The 22024-nt window shown below is 44.9% G+C and overlaps 1 pseudogene; it reads left to right on the plus strand.

Annotated features, from left to right (window-relative positions):
• Positions 1–20080, plus strand: part of LOC122941946 — a 119370-nt pseudogene extending 99290 nt beyond the window's left edge.
• The last annotated feature ends 1944 nt before the right edge of the window (positions 20081–22024 follow it).

Raw genomic sequence — 22024 nt, forward strand, 5'->3', positions numbered from 1 at the left:
CCGTTCTAAGGATGGTAAGGCCTGAGCAGGTACAGGCATTAGTCAATTGGGTGGCCGACAGTGGATCCAGCACGTTCACATTATCTCCCACCCAGTCTTCTGCAGAAAGCGCACAGATGGCGCCTGAAAACCAACCCCATCAGTCTGTCACATCACCCCCATGCATACCAGGGAAACTGTCTCAGCCTCAAGTTATGCAGCAGTCTCTTATGCTGTTTGAAGACTCCGCTGGCAGGGTTTCCCAAGGGCATCCACCTAGCCCTTCCCCAGCGGTGAAAGACATAGAATGCACTGACGCACAACCACTTATGTTTCCTGATGATGAGGACATGGGAATACCACCTCAGCATGTCTCTGATGATGACGAAACACAGGTGCCAACTGCTGCGTCTTTCTGCAGCGTGCAGACTGAACAGGAGGTCAGGGATCAAGACTGGGTGGAAGACGATGCAGGGGACGATGAGGTCCTAGACCCCACATGGAATGAAGGTCGTGCCACTGACTTTCACAGTTCGGAGGAAGAGGCAGTGGTGAGACCGAGCCAACAGCGTAGCAAAAGAGGGAGCAGTGGGCAAAAGCAGAACACCCGCCGCCAAGAGACTCCGCCTGCTACTGACCGCCGCCATCTGGGACCGAGCACCCCAAAGGCAGCTTCAAGGAGTTCCCTGGCATGGCACTTCTTCAAACAATGTGCTGACGACAAGACCCGAGTGGTTTGCACGCTGTGCCATCAGAGCCTGAAGCGAGGCATTAACGTTCTGAACCTGAGCACAACCTGCATGACCAGGCACCTGCATGCAAAGCATGAACTGCAGTGGAGTAAACACCTTAAAACCAAGGAAGTCACTCAGGCTCCCCCTGCTACCTCTTCTGCTGCTGCCGCCTCGGCCTATTCTGCTGCTGCCGCCTCGGCCTCTTCCTCCGCCTCTGGAGGAACGTTGGCACCTGCCGCCCAGCAAACAGGGGATGTACCACCAACACCACCACCACCACCTCCGTCACCAAGCGTCTCAACCATGTCACACGCCAGCGTTCAGCTCTCCATCTCACAAACATTTGATAGAAAGCGTAAATTCCCACCTAGTCACCCTCGATCCCTGGCCCTGAATGCCAGCATTTCTAAACTACTGGCCTATGAAATGCTGTCATTTAGGCTGGTGGACACAGACAGCTTCAAACAGCTCATGTCGCTTGCTGTCCCACAGTATGTTGTTCCCAGCCGGCACTACTTCTCCAAGAGAGCCGTGCCTTCCCTGCACAACCAAGTATCCGATAAAATCAAGTGTGCACTGCGCAACGCCATCTGTAGCAAGGTCCACCTAACCACAGATACGTGGACCAGTAAGCACGGCCAGGGACGCTATATCTCCCTAACTGCACACTGGGTAAATGTAGTGGCAGCTGGGCCCCAGGCGGAGAGCTGTTTGGCGCACGTCCTTCCGCCGCCAAGGATCGCAGGGCAACATTCTTTGCCTCCTGTTGCCACCTCCTCCTTCTCGGCTTCCTCCTCCTCTTCTTCCACCTGCTCATCCAGTCAGCCACACACCTTCACCACCAACTTCAGCACAGCCCGGGGTAAACGTCAGCAGGCCATTCTGAAACTCATATGTTTGGGGGACAGGCCCCACACCGCACAGGAGTTGTGGCGGGGTATTGAACAACAGACCGACGAGTGGTTGCTGCCGGTGAGCCTCAAGCCCGGCCTGGTGGTGTGTGATAATGGGCGAAATCTCGTTGCAGCTCTGGGACTAGCCAATTTGACGCACATCCCTTGCTTGGCGCATGTGCTGAATTTGGTGGTGCAGAAGTTTATTCACAACTACCCCGACATGTCAGAGCTGCTGCATAAAGTGCGGGCCGTCTGTTCGCGCTTCCGGCGTTCACATCCTGCTGCTGCTCGCCTGTCTGCGCTACAGCGTAACTTCGGCCTTCCCGCTCACCGCCTCATATGCGACGTGCCCACCAGGTGGAACTCCACCTTGCACATGCTGGACAGACTGTGCGAGCAGCAGCAGGCCATAGTGGAGTTTCAGCTGCAGCACGCACGGGTCAGTCGCACTACAGAACAGCACCACTTCACCACCAATGACTGGGCCTCCATGCGAGACCTGTGTGCCCTGTTGCGCTGTTTCGAGTACTCCACCAACATGGCCAGTGGCGATGACACCGTTATCAGCGTTACAATACCACTTCTATGTCTCCTTGAGAAAACACTTAGGGCGATGATGGAAGAGGAGGTGGCCCAGGAGGAGGAGGAGGAGGAAGAGGGGTCATTTTTAGCACTTTCAGGCCAGTCTCTTCGAAGTGACTCAGAGGGAGGTTTTTGGCAACAGCAGAGGCCAGGTACAAATGTGGCCAGCCAGGGCCCACTACTGGAGGACGAGGAGGACGAGGATGAGGAGGAGGTGGAGGAGGATGAGGATGAAGCATGGTCACAGCGGGGTGGCACCCAACGCAGCTCGGGTCCATCACTGGTGCGTGGCTGGGGGGAAAGGCAGGACGATGACGATACGCCTCCCACAGAGGACAGCTTGTCCTTACCCCTGGGCAGCCTGGCACACATGAGCGACTACATGCTGCAGTGCCTGCGCAACGACAGCAGAGTTGCCCACATTTTAACCTGTGCGGACTACTGGGTTGCCACCCTGCTGGATCCACGCTACAAAGACAATGTGCCCACCTTACTTCCTGCACTGGAGCGTGATAGGAAGATGCGCGAGTACAAGCGCACGTTGGTAGACGCGCTACTGAGAGCATTCCCAAATGTCACAGGGGAACAAGTGGAAGCCCAAGGCCAAGGCAGAGGAGGAGCAAGAGGTCGCCAAGGCAGCTGTGTCACGGCCAGCTCCTCTGAGGGCAGGGTTAGCATGGCAGAGATGTGGAAAACTTTTGTCAACACGCCACAGCTAACTGCACCACCACCTGATACGCAACGTGTTAGCAGGAGGCAACATTTCACTAACATGGTGGAACAGTACGTGTGCACACCCCTCCACGTACTGACTGATGGTTCGGCCCCATTCAACTTCTGGGTCTCTAAATTGTCCACGTGGCCAGAGCTAGCCTTTTATGCCTTGGAGGTGCTGGCCTGCCCGGCAGCCAGCGTTTTGTCTGAACGTGTATTCAGCACGGCAGGGGGCGTCATTACAGACAAACGCAGCCGCCTGTCTACAGCCAATGTGGACAAGCTGACGTTCATAAAAATGAACCAGGCATGGATCCCACAGGACCTGTCCGTCCCTTGTCCAGATTAGACATTAACTACCTCCCCATAACCATATATTATTGGACTCCAGGGCACTTCCTCATTCAATCCTATTTTTATTTTCATTTTACCATTATATTGCGAGGCTACCCAAAGTTGAATGAACCTCTCCTCTGCCTGTGTGCTAGGCCTAAATATATGCCAATGGACTGTTGCAGTGGTGGCTGACATGAAGCCTGATTCTCTGCTATGACATGCAGACTAATTCTCTGCTGACATGAAGCCAGATTGTCTGTTACGGGACCTCTCTCCTCTGCCTGGGTGCTGGGCCTAAATTTATGACAATGGACTGTTGCAGTGGTGGCTGACGTGAAGCCTGATTCTCTGCTATGACATGCAGACTGATTCTCTGCTGACATGAAGCCAGATTGTCTGTTACGGGACCTCTCTGCTCTGCCTGTGTGCTAGGCCTAAATATATGCCAATGGACTGTTGCAGTGGTGGGTGACGTGAAGCCTCATTCTCTGCTATGACATGCAGACTGATTCTCTGCTGACATGAAGCCAGATTGTCTGTTACGGGACCTCTCTGCTCTGCCTGTGTGCTAGGCCTAAATATATGCCAATGGACTGTTGCAGTGGTGGGTGACGTGAAGCCTCATTCTCTGCTATGACATGCAGACTGATTCTCTGCTGACATGAAGCCAGATCGTCTGTTACGGGACCTCTCTGCTCTGCCTGTGTGCTAGGCCTAAATATATGCCAATGGACTGTTGCAGTGGTGGGTGACGTGAAGCCTCATTCTCTGCTATGACATGCAGACTGATTCTCTGCTGACATGAAGCCAGATTGTCTGTTACGGGACCTCTCTGCTCTGCCTGTGTGCTAGGCCTAAATATATGCCAATGGACTGTTGCAGTGGTGGGTGACGTGAAGCCTCATTCTCTGCTATGACATGCAGACTGATTCTCTGCTGACATGAAGCCAGATTGTCTGTTACGGGACCTCTCTGCTCTGCCTGTGTGCTAGGCCTAAATATATGCCAATGGACTGTTGCAGTGGTGGGTGACGTGAAGCCTCATTCTCTGCTATGACATGCAGACTGATTCTCTGCTGTCATGAAGCCAGATTGTCTGTTACGGGACCTCTCTGCTCTGCCTGTGTGCTAGGCCTAAATATATGCCAATGGACTGTTGCAGTGGTGGGTGACGTGAAGCCTCATTCTCTGCTATGACATGCAGACTGATTCTCTGCTGACATGAAGCCAGATTGTCTGTTACGGGACCTCTCTCCTCTGCCTGTGTGCTAGGCCTAAATATATGCCAATGGACTGTTGCAGTGGTGGCTGACGTGAAGCCTCATTCTCTGCTATGACATGCAGACTAATTCTCTGCTGACATGAAGCCAGATTGTCTGTTACGGGACCTCTCTCCTCTGCCTGGGTGCTGGGCCTAAATTTATGACAATGGACTGTTGCAGTGGTGGCTGACGTGAAGCCTGATTCTCTGCTATGACATGCAGACTGATTCTCTGCTGACATGAAGCCAGATCCTCTGTTACGGGACCTCTCTCCTCTGCCTGGGTGCTGGGCCTAAATTTATGACAATGGACTGTTGCAGTGGTGGCTGACGTGAAGCCTGATTCTCTGCTATGACATGCAGACTGATTCTCTGCTGACATGAAGCCAGATCCTCTGTTACGGGACCTCTCTCCTCTGCCTGGGTGCTGGGCCTAAATTTATGAAAATGGACTCTTACAGTGGTGGGTGACGTGAAGCCTGATTCTCTGCTATGACATGAAGACTGATTCTCTGCTGACATGAAGCCAGATTGTCTGTTACGGGACCTCTCTCCTCTGCCTGGGTGCCGGGGCCTAAATATCTGAGAATGGACTGTTCCAGTGGTGGGTGACGGGAAGCCAGATTCTCTGCTATGGAACCTCTCTCCAATTGATTTTGGTTAATTTTTATTTATTTAATTTTAATTTTAATTAATTTCCCTATCCACATTTGTTTGCAGGGGATTTACCTACATGTTGCTGCCTTTTGCAGCCCTCTAGCCCTTTCCTGGGCTGTTTTACAGCCGTTTTAGTGCCGAAAAGTTCGGGTCCCCATTGACTTCAATGGGGTTCGGGTTCGGGACGAAGTTCGGATCGGGTTCGGATCCCGAACCCGAACATTTCCGGGATGTTCGGCCGAACTTCTCGAACCCGAACATCCAGGTGTTCGCTCAACTCTACACATGTGTGATACTTTTTTGCAGCCTAGGTGGGCAAATGGGCCCAAATTCTAAAGAGCACCTTTTAGGAGGGCATTTTTAGGCATTTGGATTCCGTGAGGGGCATGGCGAGTTCCTAGAATATTTTTTTTTGGCACAAGTTAGCGGAAAATGATTTTGTAAGAGAAAAAATAAAATAAAAATCATTTTCCGCTAACTTGTGCCAAAAAAATATATATTCTAGGATCTCGCCATGCCCCTCACGGTATACCTTGGGGTGTCTTCTTTCCAAAATGGGGTCACTTGTGAGGTATTTATACTGCCCTGGCATTTTAGGGCCCTAAAGCGTGAGAATAAGCCTGGAATATAAATGTCTAAAAATTTTTACGCATCTGGATTCCGTGAGGGGTATGGTGAGTTCATGTGAGATTTTATTTTTTGTCACAAGTTAGTGGAATATGAGACTTTGTAAGAAAAAACTAAAAAATTTCCGCTAACTTGTGCCATAAAAAAAATCTTCTATGAACTCGCCATGCCCCTCAAAAGTGATCTTTATAGCGCCGCAGCGATTTTACGGTTTTTGCAGTGATCATAAAAAAATAATTTCTGTCACTGCGGTGGGGCGGACTGAACGCAAGTGTGCGCACAAGATCAGGCCTGATCGGGGGCGAACACTGCGTTTTTTGTAGAGCCTATAGAACATGTCCTATTCTTGTCTGCAATTGTGGACAATAAAAGGCATTTTCTATATAGTTCTGGCAATGTGCGGATCCGCAAAATGCGGAAAGCACATTGCCGGTGTCCATGTTTTGCGGATCCGCAAAACACATACGGACGTCTGAATGGAGCCTTACAGGGGGGTGATCAATGACAGGGGGGTGATCAGGGGTTAATAAGTGACGGGGGGGGTGTAGTGTAGCTGGCAGGCTGTAGATCCACTCATTTACCTTCCGATCCTGTGAACGCACGCTCCTGTGTGCGCGCGTTCACAGGAAATCTTGCGTCTCGCTAGATGACGCGTAGATGCGTCAAGGAGTAATAAACCGCCCGCAGGACGCATCCCTGCGTTAGGCGGTCGGGAAGCGGTTAAAATCAACGTCCTTTTAAAAATGTATGATATTGCACTTAAGGCAGGGGATAAACTACTGTTGGTGGTTGGAGACTTTAATAACGTTATGGATGCAAGACTAGATAGATGTAAATTGGGGAATAATCAGGGGCCCTGTATGGGATCTAAATTAAAAAATATCACTAAAGAGTTGGGTTGGATTGACATTTGGAGGGTCATGCACCCTAATTTATGGAAATACTCATGTTTTTCAAAGACTCATAGGAGTCTATCACGGATCGATTTAGTTTTCACAAATGAGAAAAGCTCACTGGAAATTGCAGGGGTGAAATATGGGCAACGGGGTGTTTCGGACCACAATCCAGTTAATATAGATATTAAACCCCCCCCAAAAAAAAAAAAAAAAAGAGGGATGAACATAAGTATATGATGGAGACACATGACAAGATCTTGCGAGAGATAAGAGAGTTCTTTGAGATAAACTATGGATCAATGATGGTATGAGAGGCAGCCAAGGCCTTTATTAGCGGGATCATTACAAAGTATACAGTGTTATATAAGAAAGGAATAAGGGAGAAAATAACAAAACTGGAAGGCGAGGCAGAAAAAAGTGAAAGGAATTACACTGCAAACCCTACAGATCAAAACTATACTCTCTGGATACAGAAGGCCTCTGAACTAAAGGATGTTATTGGCAGAACAACAAAAAGAAAACTACGTAAGGGACAACTATATCTATGCACACATCCCCGGGAAAAAATTTGCGGCCCTGGTAACGACCTAAACAAAAAGGAATAAGTATATCCACTGTATAATGGATGAAATGGGACATAAAAATATGGAGCAAACAGTCAAAATAGAGTTACTCCAAAAATATTTTGCAGATATATACAGAAGCAAGATAAATAAAAATTCAGAGCAAATACAACAGTTTTTGGATCAAATTGGGTTGTCGAGGTTAACAATAGATCAGTGCAAGTCCCTGGAAGCTCCCTTAACCCCGATAGAAGTGAAGGATATGTTAAAAAGGATAACAAAGAACAAGTCCCCAGGAATAGATGGCATCCCGTTTGAGGTGTACGCTCAATATAAAGAAATATTAATTCCGAAACTGCTTAGAATCTGGGAGTAAGCGGAGCAGGTGGGAAAACTGCCAGATTCTATGCGAGAAGCCTTGATCACACTCATCTTAAAGCCAGGTAAGGACCCGGCCCTGATGGATTCGTACCGTCCTATTTCATTGATCACCACAGATAATAAAATATTAGCTAAGATTTTGGCAAACAGACTTAGGTGTGTGATCTTGGTGCTTGTTCATGAGGATCAATCGGGATTCATGTTGGGCAAAACTAGAGAAAATCATGAGATACTTTGTGAATACCCAGTTTGAACCCACAAATTGCGGAGAACGGTTGATTGTGACTATAGATGCCTCAAAGGCTTTTGACACGATAGAATGGCCCTTCTTGTTCAACACAATGAAGAAAATGGGATTCGGGGATCGCTTTGTTACATGGGTAAAACTATTGTATAGGGAAATTTCCGCAAGGGTGATAGTAAATGGAGAACACTCAGGTCGCATACCAATTGGCAGAGGGGTCAGACAGGGACCCTTTGCTATAGCTATTGAACCGCTTGCAGATATGATCAGACAGGATCTGGAAATTGTGGGGTTCAGATATCGCACCCTTGAGGAAAAAAATGCTTTATACGCAGATGATATCATGTTATTTGTGGGTTCACACGGATCACTAAATAGGATATTTCAGGTATTCAAGCAATTTGGTAAACATGCGGGACTGAGGATAAACTGGTCCAAATCGGCGTGTATCCCGATTGACCCTCTGAATGAGTTCAGACCGGGAGAGCTGGAAATTAAGAAGATTGATGAACCCGTTAAATATGTGGGAATTCAGATTACTCCAGATCCCAATGATTATGTTAGATTAAATGTGATCTCGAAAATCCAGGAAATCAGGAAGAAAATAGAGGTATGGAAAAAACTGTACATGTCGATGGCAGGACGTATTTCACTGGTTAAGATGTGCGTATTACCCGCTCTGAATTACACCCTGTGGAATACACCAGTGATAATCCCTAAAAGATACTTTAAAAAAATAGCCAGCCTATTAACTGATTTAATATGGCGAGGAAAAAAAACGAGGATAAAGGCACAGATACTGAGTATCCAGGAGAGGGAGGATGGATTATCCGTACCAGATTTGGAACTCTATTTTAGTGCAGGGATTATAAAAAACATGATAACATGGAGTAATACGCAAAGTTACAAAAACTTAATAGCAGGGATAAATAAAAGACTGGAGAAATGTAATATCTTTCAAGTTATGGAAACAGGTACTCTGGCCCAACAGGGATGTAATTATAGACCTTTAATTCTGTTGATGGCCAAGAGTTGGGAGACGGTAAAAGAATTATGGTCCCAAACTGGGCTCTATGCAGACACCATACTATGGGACAATACTGGCCTCACAGAATAGTGAAAAAAATAAATAAAAAGTTAATGAAGTACTATAGAACGAAAGTCTTTACTTGCCAGAAGTGCGGAGAGATAGGAGTGGACGATATACATACTGTATATTATGGACATGCATAAAAATCCAAAATTATTGGGCAAAGATAATTGAAAAAATAGAGGAATACCACCAGTTTATAGTACCCAGACATTTTGAGGAATGCATCTTAGGGGTGATGGATTGTGTGGAAGTGCCCCAACAACTAAATTACTGTTCCAAGCCAAAAAATGTATAGTTGGGCATTGGGGGGGGAGCGAGGTCCCTACAGTTAAAGAATGGGAAAATCGCACAAGGATGATGCTAGCCAGTGAGGAGTTTCACTTGATCGGGTTTAAGAAAAAACACAGATTTGCTAGGATTTGGCAGAAATGGCTCAATAAAAACTGAGGGTTGGCAGGGGGGAGGGGCATTGGAATGAGGATGGTATATCTTTCTTTTTCTTCTTTCCCCCCCCCCCCCCCAGCAACCGACATACTAAGGGTGGGGGGGGGGAATAAATATATGTATTTAATTAATATAATCATGTAAGAAAAGGATGATTAGTGAAAAACTTCGTAAGAATTGGAAAAACTGTAATAAAGATTTATTTATAAAAATAAATAAAAAATACATCTTGGTTCAGCGTTATCATTAGTAGGCTGGATGGTCTCTGTCTCAGATCCGGTTTGTCCGCAGGTCTTGGCTGCTACAAGGGTGCAGGGGCTAGATGGCTGTTCTCTTCTACTATGCTCCATCTTCTTGCCTTGAGGTGATGTCCTTATTATCTCCAGTAATTTTATATTACATGGGATTTTATATAATTTCACATGGTCTCACCTTCTCTCCATTCAGGTTCCTCCATAAAGAATACACTCAGTGGATATCTTCTATATAAGATCCTCTCAAGGATGGATAGGGACAGGGACAAGATGGCAGAGAGTTTAATAAATCTCACCCTAGAGATCCTCTTCCGGCTTACTGGAGAGGTGAGAGATTCTGATGATGTCACATTACATCATCTTATCTATGTTACTAAAAGATGGACATGACTAGAGAGGTGAGGGACTCTGGAGATGTATGGAGTGATATTTATTACTGTGTCTCTCCATAACCAGGACTACACAGTAGTGAAGAAGACCTCTAGTGGGCGCTGTCAGGACCCTGTGTCTGAAGGATGGGAAAGAACCCTGAGCCCAATCACAGGGCCTCCACCTCACCCCCTGATACATGAGGAAGTCAATAGAGAGAAGATCCAAGAACTCACCAACAAGATGATTGAGCTGCTGACTGGAGAGGTGACACTGCTGGGACATTATACAGGAACGCTATGAAGGGATCTGGGTAATGACTGTATCATTGTGTTGTCAGGTTCCTATAAGGTGTCAGGATGTTACCATCTATTTCTCCATGGAGGAGTGGGAGTATTTAGAAGGACACAAAGATCTGTACAAGGACGTCATGATGGACGATCACCTGTCCCTCACTCCACCAGGTAATAGACATGACTAAATACACACGTCCTCTAATTATCTGTATGTAAGGAATGAATTCAGTCACTGGATGTGTTTCTACAGTTAAGGAAGAGAGAAGAACACCGGAGAGATGTCCCAGTCCTCTTCTTCCTCAGGATGGGTCAGAAGAACATCACGATGTCACACAGGATGATCAGGTAGATGGAGATAAGATCTCATAAAATGTCCCGTATGATCTGTAGGAGGCTGTGAAGATTTTGTGTTCAGTCCTGTTTTATCCACCAGTATTATATGTTTTATCCTTGTATAATTAGAAAAGTGGAGATGGCAGGATTACAGCTGACCATAGACATTACATATCATCTGGATCTTCTCACAGTTTTCTGGTTATAGGGACTGCTGGTCGGAATAAGGAACCAACAGGTTGGATTTATACAGGAGACCTTCAGATATTTGGGTCAGAGAACTCCAGCTGTCATTTCAACTTTGTCCACCATGCTAATTAAAGGGGTTGTGGCAAGTTATCCCCTATTCACATGATGGGGGATAACCATTAGATCGATGCGGGCCCTACCACTAGACGTCCAGTGACCTCTTAAATCGCACCGACTTCCTACACCTTGGGGCCCCCTGAAATTAACAAATTGGCAAGTTGGGGCATTCACACTGGAAGTTCCTTAAATAGTTGTGGGCTGTACTTGATTATCTCTGGAACTTTCTTACAGATGAATGCAGTGATGGTGCACATGGCTAATTTATCACTCATCATTTTTGGGAGCCCCAAAGGGTTACAAGGCCATCATTCTTGGTGAATGTCCCCTCGGTAGGACCTCCACTGCTCTAACAATTATCCCCTATCCTGTGGATAGGATAACTTATCACAACCCAAATACCTCTTTAATGATTTTTTTTTCTGGTTTCTGGTCATCTAAAACATTCCACACGACTTCTCCAACTGTTTGATGACCTTTTAAAATACTTATTTCACAGCTTCTGAATCCGTGTGAAGATCTGAACATTATATATGTTACAGAGACATATGTGAAGGGTGATGAGCAGAGTATAGAGGACATTCCTACAGATAACAGCCCAGGTGAGTAGTAACCACTAAATAAAATTGTGTGAAGAAGACACTGCTCTTCCACTACTCCCGTCAAACAGCTGATCGAAGGGGGTGCCGAGAGTGAGACCTCCACCAATCTGACGTTGATGATCTATCCTGAAGATAGGTCACCAATATCATAAAGCTGGAATACCCCTTTAATAACACACAAGTTTTAACACTACAAGGAATCCTGCAGTGTTGATCAGAAGGTTGGGTTTGTAATCTATTCTCCTACCTTCTATTAACTCTCAGTCAGCAGTACGGTGAGGCCATGGAGGATTTACTTACCTTTGAATCTTTGGTCACTGGGAAGAGTCTATTGGCTGAGCCATTACCAAGGCAAGCTATACTGGTAAAATAAAAAAAGATCCAACACTGATCACTAATTGCTGTCTGTCTTAAAAAAAATAAAAAATAAATAATAGGATTTCCTAATCCAAGAAGTAAACTCCAGAACTTTTCACAATACTAATAATTATAATATTTCAGGGGAAAAAAAAATCTGTGGTCAGTGACAGCTTCCTGTGCTGTTCTGCTACCCCTCTCCTGCTAAAGACTTCAATGCTATCCCCCACCCTCCCCCGGGGCTCTGACCAGTGTCACTATATGGGACCCCAAAATCCCAGAACAACAGCACCCAGACAGACAGAGCCCAGGACTGCAGCGGTGAATGGGAAGCACTGGCAGCAGATCACTGCTGAACACGGCGCCCTGGACCGCGGCAGTAAGCAAGGGAACATCGGCGCACAGCAGCCGCTGTTACAATAATAATGTGACTTGACAGTGTATTTACCAGGTTTCTAGCAACCTATGAACTAACTATGAACCTATTACAAATAAAGTGCAGCCATTATTAAAAATCCTACATTGTTGACCCCTCAGATAACTAGATATGTACGATCAGTATTACAGTAGATAAATCGGACTCTCTACCACATTTCTATACAGAACTCTCTCTTGCTTCAGTGAATTTTGTGTGGCTTTTATTCTGAGGTGTTGTTATTCACACTCGGAGATTAACCCCTTGCCGACATCCAGCGTAATAGTATAGCGGATATAGGGTTTTTAAAGATAGTCCCCTAGCCACCCAAAACCTACTGTTTCACATGGCAGACACTCTGAGCTAATGTCTGCGATTGGTGATAATGCTGATTGCCGATATTTAACCCCTGAGATGTCATTGTGAAATGTGACCATGGCATCTGAAAGGTAAAAAACCTGAAGAACACCTTCCTCTGGAGATTGATGTTCCATAGTAGTAACTGGTCAGAGCCTATAGAAGGCTTCTAGGCCTATTACAGTTATATTCCAATGCAGGACTACAGGTTGCTGCACTGCATTTGGAATATACTGATTCTTGTATTCTGTAATGGATTACAAATTGCACACAGCAGAAGGAGTCTTGTAGGCTGTGTACACCTTCAGGGGCATTTTTTCCGATTGCACTTTGCTCATCATATTTTCAATGCTCAGCTGTTCCTGAGATACAAGAGTTAAAAAAAACTGTTAAATACCCCCTGGAAATTAGGCATAGTATGGAGAAGATTAGGCCACATGCTAGACCTTTAAGAACACCTTAAAAGGGTTGTGCAGACAGTTATATTGATGATGTTCGAGACGGTACGCAGTGTAATTTTGAAGAGGAAGCATTGCTTGTACGAGCGTCGCCTCCTTTTCAAACAGCTGATCGGCGAGGGTGCCAGTTGTCGGACTTCCATGGATCAGATATCCTGAGGATAAGTCATCAATATTAGTGCCTACAAAGCCCCTTAAAAAAAAAGACACAGAGGAGATGGGAATAGCTGCAACAGGGCTGGATGACAGCTATGACTCGGTTGCAGTCTGATCAGAAACAACTGTGAAATCCACAAAGGGGATGGATTTGCCTTTATGTAAAGTCCAGTTTAAAGCCCACACTTCGGGAAGATATAAGTGAGGGAAATTAACATGTAGAGTCACTGGGGATAGAAATACATTGTGGGACAAACAACATCAAAATAATGATAGGAGTTTGTTATAATCCACCTAATATCTATTTTCTGTAATCCAGCATTTCTTGCTGGAATGGGAAAAGACTCATTCCTAGGCATGAAATCCACAGATGATCCTCGCTTTCACCACTTAATGTCAGGGAATACATTCCCATCTCTTTCTTCCATTTCCTCTAAATTCCCGGATACACGGATCTCTTGGCTAACATATGAGCAAATCGAATCCTTCGTCTTGTCCAGGGGCGCACAGTGTTCTTTTGGAGCCACACTAACAGAGTTTGAAAAATTGTTCACAGTGTCTTCTCCTCCGACTCGCCTCATTTCCCATCTATATCAGATTCTTCTAACAAGCTCCCACAAGGACAGCCCTAATTTTTTTAGTGGTTGGGAATCGGATTTAGGTATTGTCTTAGAAGAAGCTGACTGTCAAAAAGCATTCCTATACTCTCATAAGCTCTCAATGGCTTGTGCCGCTCGAGAAAATAATTATAAGATCTTATTCCGTTGGTACAGATATCCAGTGAGACTTCATAGAATTTTCCCTTCAGTGTCGGAGCTTTGCTGGCGCTGTTGTAAGGAAAGAGGCACGATGCTTCATGTTTGGTGGGGTTGCGACTTAATTCAACCCTTTTGGGACTCAGTATTTAAAGCCTTTAATATAATCTCACCAAAACAAGTAGATAAGTCTTCTCAAATAGCGCTCCTCTCCATCCTACCGGGCTCTGTATCATCCCAAAAAGGGTCCCTGCTAAGATTCTTTATTACGGCCGCTAGAACGGTGATTCCTAGGTATTGGCGTTTGACACATGTTCCCACTATGAGGGACTGGTTCCAAGAAATACAACAGATAGCTAGGATGGAGGAAATTTTGGCTGAAGCATCTGATTTATCTACTAAATACTGCAAGATTTGGGCGTGTTGGATAAATGCATTAGAGTCCCCCGACTTCCTCTCTCTGCTAGCAATATAATGTGATTCAAAGTCTGCTGTTAACACCATAGCGTGACTCTCCCCTTGTAATGGAGATACACATGTTCTCTGTCCACCTTCCTTTACCTCTCTCCTCCCCTCTTTCCCCCCCCCCTTTTTTATTTTCTCTTTTTATTTTTCTTTCTTAGTCCAAGGACCTGATGTCAAACGGGTTAATGGATTACACCATGATATATGAAAACAGATTTTGTCATACACTTTATTTGTGAGCTTTTGTTATACTTTCATGATTCAGAATTATCATAATTTAATATGGAGCGCCTAATGTGTAGGTGTCTCCTTGCTGTATTGTACACTTTATTCTTTCGAAAATTAATAAAATATGATTAAACATAATCCACCTAAAATTACATAGTCCACAGACAATCTACTAAGGGAAATAGACAAGACAGCAAACCATAATGAGGTGGTTATTATGGGGGACTTCAACTTCCCAGATATAGACTGGGAAACTGAAAGCTGTAGATCTTATAAGGGAAACTGATTCTTGTCAATAACCAAAGACAATTACCTTTCCCAACTGGTTCAGAACCCGACTAGAGGGACGGCCATACTGGACTTAGTATTAACCAATAGGCCTGACAGAACAACAGATGTGCAGGTTGTGAGACACCTGGGAAATAGTGACGGTAATATAATACATTTCCAGATGTCATGTAGGGTGTTTTGTGGCACAAAAATGCTGAACTTCAGAAAGGTGAAAAATGATAGCTTACAGAGCCCCATAAAATGATTAACTGGGATGATGTCCTCAAAAATTAAAATACAGGCACCAAATAGGACGCTTTTGAAATCATCCTAAATTTCCATTGTGATAGTTACATACCTTGTGGGAATAAAAGGGTTGGGAACAGAAAAATAAACAATGTGAATAAATAGAAATGTAATGGGGCAATAAATAACAAAAATAAAGCAGTTAAATTACAAAAACTATAAGTAAAGAAATTAGAAAAAATAGAAAATAAAAAAAATAGAAAAAGGTAGCCAAGCTGGAGATTAAAGAGTGATGAGGGAGGAGTTGTAGAGAGCAGCACCCCCGCCAATCAGCTGTTTGAAGAGGAGGAGGTGGGTCACAGTCCGGGGTATAAAGTAGATGCTGGGAGAGATCTCTGTGTTGACCATTGATATATTTATGTATAGTTATTAGATCTCCCCCTTTTTCTAAACTAAATAACCCTAATTTGCTAATCTTCCTGGGCCCTGTAGTAAACCCATTCCTGTTTAGTATGTACTGGTGACTTGTACTTTTCCTTTCCATGCGCATAATCTTAAATTTGTTGGTGTTAAACCTTATCCGCCACTTTCTTAGCCCAAGCCTCCAATCTATCCATATCCATTTGTAGCAGTTTACTGTTTTCTGTAGTTTGTATATATAGAGAGTATACTGTTCTTTGTAATGTGTGTGTACATATATTAGGCCTGCACGATATAGCGCCAAAGCAATCGAATCGCGATAATTGCCGATTGCGATATGGCGATTTGTCCGACCCAAAAATGCTGCGATTACTTACAATGATACACCGCACAGCACCGTCAGCGGGTGTATCAAGAGAGGGAGGAGGGGCTGGGGGCCGTCATCTGGATTAGGAATGAGAGCAGGGGAGCGGGGCAGTCCCTGTATTCTAATGCACCGGCCCCGCTCACTGTTGTATAATCTTATCTAACCTGTAGGCATTGTTAAAATAATCATGTGTAATTCCGGCTGTATTACTTACAACAAGTTCCGTAGCAGAGGAAGGAGGAGGCAGGCTGGGAGGGCGGTCGGATGGCGCGTCAGTCACTACATCACGCGCCCGCGCCGCCTGCTCCATTGATAAAGTGGGCGGCGCAGGTGCATGGCTTAGTGAGTGACGCGCTGACCGACCGCCCGCCCTCCCAGCCTGCCTTCCCAGCCTGCCTCCCCTCTCCTCTGCTACGGAACTTGTTGTAAGTAATACAGCCGGATTACACATGATTATTATAACAATGACTACAGGTTAGATAAAATTATACAACAGTGAGCGGGGCCGGTGCATTAGAATACAGGGACTGCATCGGTCCCCGTTCTCATTCCTAATCCAGATGCCGGCCCCCAGCCTCTGTATTGGGGGTCATTCACACTACAGGGACACTTTTATGGGGGGGATCTGTGGATGGCACATAGCATAAGATGCTATATATGTGTCATCCACAGATCCTCACCATAGCATTGTCAGCCACAGATGCCCCCATAACAGTGCCATCCAGAGATCCCCCATAACAGTGCCATCCAGAGATCCCCCCATAAAAGTGCCATCCAGAGATCCCCCATAACAGTGCCATCCAGAGATCCCCCATAACAGTGCCATCCAGAGATCCCCCATAACAGTGCCATCCAGAGATCCCCATAACAGTGCCATCCAGAGATCCCCATAACAGTGCCATCCAGAGATCCCCCATAACAGTGCCATCCAGAGATCCCCCATAACAGTGCCATCCAGAGATCCCCCATAACAGTGCCATCCAGAGATCCCCCATAACAGTGCCATCCAGAGATCCCCCATAACAGTGCCATCCAGAGATCCCCCATAACAGTGCCATCCAGAGATCCCCCATAACAGTGCCATCCAGAGATCCCCCATAACAGTGCCATCCAGAGATCCCCCATAACAGTGCCATCCACAGATCCCCTCCATAACAGTGCCATCCACAGATCCCCTCCATAACAGTGCCATCCACAGATCCCCTCCATAACAGTGCCATCCACAGAGCCCCTCCATAACAGTGCCATCCACAGAGCCCCTCCCTCCATAACAGTGCCATCCACAGAGCCCCTCCCTCCATAACAGTGCCATCCACAGAGCCCCTCCCTCCATAACAGTGCCATCCACAGAGCCCCTCCCTCCATAACAGTGCCATCCACAGAGCCCCTCCCTCCATAACAGTGCCATCCACAGAGCCCCTCCCTCCATAACAGTGCCATCCACAGAGCCCCTCCCTCCATAACAGTGCCATCCACAGAGCCCCTCCCTCCATAACAGTGCCATCCACAGAGCCCCTCCCTCCATAACAGTGCCATCCACAGAGCCCCTCCCTCCATAACAGTGCCATCCACAGAGCCCCTCCCTCCATAACAGTGCCATCCACAGAGCCCCTCCATAACAGTGCCATCCACAGAGCCCCTCCATAACAGTGCCATCCACAGAGCCCCTCCATAACAGTGCCATCCACCGAGCCCCTCCATAACAGTGCCATCCACAGATCCCCCCCTCCATAACAGTGCCATCCACAGATCCCCCCCCCTCCATAACAGTGCCATCCACAGCAAATAGACCTCTAGCACAATTCCCTTAAAATATTGCATCGCATATCGTTATTGCAATGTTTAAGGCCCTAATCGCAATCTCACAAAATTCCCATATCGTGCAGCCCTAATATATATACAGTATACTGTCCTCCTGTTTAATTTTTTATTTTTATTTAATGGATCAGAAAAAGGGAACGCAAAATTGTGATGTGAACTCAGCCTTACTATGTTAAATTAGTTTTTGGGTGCCCCGATGCCCTCATATTAGTGCTGTTAACCACAATCGCTTACTAGGCAGGAGTTGTAAATCCGTTTTTTGGTGTTGTTTTTATTGTGGATTTTTTGTTGTTGCTAAAACTGGAAATAAAGTAAGGAGCAATATAAAGTACCTGATCTGCTTTTTGTTATCCACTACTGGCTTCAAGCTTCTATGCTGAAAATTGCTAATAATTTCCATTGACTTTTTTGTACGGTACATGACCATACTGCGCCTCCCGTCTGCCCTGCTCTGTGTTAAAATTCATGTAGCCATCAGGGAGTGTGTGAGGTGGACATCATGTGATAGCTCTGACTCACAAGTCCCTTTATGATTCATTATTGAGACTTTTACTAAAAAAGAGTGGTGACAGAACCAACAACAACAGCCTAGTGATCTCATGACCTACTGGTCCTGGCTACTGGTCTACTGATAGATTTTGATCTGTTCTGTTACTTCTGTTTAGTTGCTTTATCCCTTTGAACTTGTATGAACATTTTTATGAAATGTTTTTAGAATTGTCATAAAATATCAATATAATATTAATGTTATAATATTTATAAAACAATCTGCTTTATTCTTAGCAGATGACTGTCCCAGGAGCTCAGTGGAACATCTGATATCTTCAGATTTTAAAACAGATGATTGTGGAGTCACAGAAGATACATATGAAGAGCATATCATTATCTCAGATGTACCCCAAGCCTTTCACAGCAAAGATCCATCATCTGATTCTTTAGATCAAGTCCAGTTTTCTAATTCATTACAGTCTGTAACACAAAATAAATGTCACAGAAGAAGTGTTCAACCTCAAAGAACACACATAAGGAAGAAGCGATATTCATGTTCAGAATGTGAGAAATGTTTTTCAGATAAATTACATCTGGTTATGCACCACAGAAGTCACACAGGGGAGAAGCCATATTCATGTTCAGAATGTGAGAAGTGTTTTACAAATAAATCGGATCTTATTAGACATCAGAGGATTCACACAGGGGAGAAGCCATTTTTATGTTTAGAATGTGGAAAACGTTATAACCAGAAATCAGATCTTGTTATACATGAGAGAATTCACACAGGGGAGAAGCCATTTTCATGTTCACACTGTGGCAAATGCTTTATCCAGAAATCAGATCTTGTTATACATGAGAGAAATCACACAGGGGAGAAGCCATATTCATGTTCAGAATGTAGGAAATGTTTTGCAGATAAATCACATCTTGTTAAACATGAAAGAACTCACACAGGAGAGAAGCCATATTCTTGCTCAGAATGTGAGAAAAGTTTTGCAATTAAATCACTACTTGTTGTGCATCAGAGAAGTCACACAGGGGAGAGGCCATTTTCATGTTCGGAATGTGAGAAATGCTTTACAAATAAAGCAGATCTTATTAGACATCAGAGAATTCACACAGGGGAAAAGCCATTTCTTTGTTTAGAATGTGGGAAATGTTTTAGTCGGAAATTACATCTTACTAGACATCAGAGAATTCATACTCCCTTGGAGAAGCTTTAACCAAAACTCAGCTCTATCAAAGCAGAGAACTTACAGAAGGAAAAACATTTTCATTCCCATGTTGTATCCACAAATCACATATTAAACATTAAGAGGATTGACAATTTCATAACCAAAATTCCTAAATGCCCATAAACTGAAGGTCTTGATTACCTGTTCTTACTTCACCTCTGGTGCTGTCTCAGAAAGCCTCTGTCTTTCCATCCATAGTGTAAAGACTATGACCACCTGGTCCATGCTGAGCTAGCTGGTTACAATCATGTGGCTTACTCATGGGACTGTCTTCACATCTGTCTTCCCTGCCTTATCCTCTTCTGTGTAGGCGTTGGGCTCATTAAGCTCCTGTCCAGTGCCTGCACATAAGAGGATTTGGCAAAGCGGACAGCAGAGATAGTGGTAAGATTGCCAGCTTACTTGTGCCATGGACAGGGCAGCCATGGGGTCTGCCCTAGTGTAAAGAATTCCCTCAATGTGCAGAGATACCAGATATATATATATATATATATATATATATATATACAGTACAGACCAAACGTTTGGACACACCTTCTCATTCAAAGAGTTTTCTTTATTTTCATGACTATGAAAATTGTAGATTCACACTGAAGGCATCAAAACTATGAATTAACACATGTGGAATTATATACGTAACAAAAAAAGTGTGAAACAACTGAAAATATGTCATATTCTAGGTTCTTCAAAGTAGCCACCTTTTGCTTTGATTACTGCTTTGCACACTCTTGGCATTCTCTTGATGAGCTTCAAGAGGTAGTCACCTAAAATGGTCTTCCAACAGTCTTGAAGGAGTTCCCAGAGATGCTTAGCACTTGTTGGCCCTTTTGCCTTCACTCTGCGGTCCAGCTCACCCCAAACCATCTCGATTGGGTTCAGGTCCGGTGACTGTGGAGTCCAGGTCATCTGGCGCAGCACCCCATCACTCTCCTTCATGGTCAAATAGCCCTTACACAGTCTGGAGGTGTGTTTGGGGTCATTGTCCTGTTGAAAAATAAATGATGGTCCAACTAAACGCAAACCGGATGGAATAGCATGCCGCTGCAAGATGCTGTGGTAGCCATGCTGGTTCAGTATGCCTTCAATTTTGAATAAATCCCCAACAGTGTCACCAGCAAAGCACCCCCACACCATCACACCTCCTCCTCCATGCTTCACGGTGGGAACCAGGCATGTAGAGTCCATCCGTTCACCTTTTCTGCGTCGCACAAAGACACGGTGGTTGGAACCAAAGATCTCAAATTTGGACTCATCAGACCAAAGCACAGATTTCCACTGGTCTAATGTCCATTCCTTGTGTTCTTTAGCCCAAACAAGTCTCTTCTGCTTGTTGCCTGTCCTTAGCAGTGGTTTCCTAGCAGATATTCTACCATGAAGGCCTGATTCACACAGTCTCCTCTTAACAGTTGTTCTAGAGACGTGTCTGCTGCTAGAACTCTGTGTGGCATTGACCTGGTCTCTAATCTGAGCTGCTGTTAACCTGCGATTTCTGAGGCTGGTGACTCGGATTAACTTATCCTCCGCAGCAGAGGTGACTCTTGGTCTTCCTTTCCTGGGGCGGTCCGCATGTGAGCCAGTTTCTTTGTAGCGCTTGATGGTTTTTGTGACTGCACTTGGAGACACTTTCAAAGTTTTCCCAATTTTTCGGACTGACTGACCTTAATTTCTTAAAGTAATGATGGCCACTTGTTTTTCTTTACTTAGCTGCTTTTTTCTTGCCATAATACAAATTCTAGCAGTCTATTCAGTAGGACTATCAGCTGTGTATCCACCTGACTTCTCCACAATGCAACTGATGGTCCCAACCCCATTTATAAGGCAAGAAATCACACTTATTAAACCTGACAGGGCACACCTGTGAAGTGAAAACCATTTCAGATGACTACCTCTTGAAAATCATCAAGAGAATGCCAAGAGTGTGCAAAGCAGTAATCAAAGCAAAAGGTGGCTACTTTGAAGAACCTAGAATATGACATATTTTCAGTTGTTTCACACTTTTTTGTTATGTATATAATTCCACATGTGTTAATTCATAGTTTTGATGCCTTCAGTGTGAATCTACAATTTTCATAGTCATGAAAATAAAGAAAACTCTTTGAATGAGATGGTGTGTCCAAACTTTTGGTCTGTACTGTGTATATATATATATATATATATATATATATATATAACAGAAAGACAGAAGATCCAGTGACAACCAGTCTTTATATAGTAGAAACACAGGTCATCAGAGTATTTGGGGAGTCAACTACTACTACTACTCTTTCCGACTGTCTACTAAGAGGTTAACCCCTTGATATCCCATCAATAAGGTGCCTTTTTTTCCCAAAAAAACATCCTGTTCTTGAGCCCTGAGGTAGATAAACTACTGAACGGAACTAAGTAAGTGTCCCTGCTCTGTAATCAGCAGATCTA

This window comes from Bufo gargarizans, chromosome 6 (genome assembly GCF_014858855.1).
Source record: "Bufo gargarizans isolate SCDJY-AF-19 chromosome 6, ASM1485885v1, whole genome shotgun sequence".
Classification (NCBI taxonomy): Eukaryota; Metazoa; Chordata; class Amphibia; order Anura; family Bufonidae; genus Bufo; species Bufo gargarizans.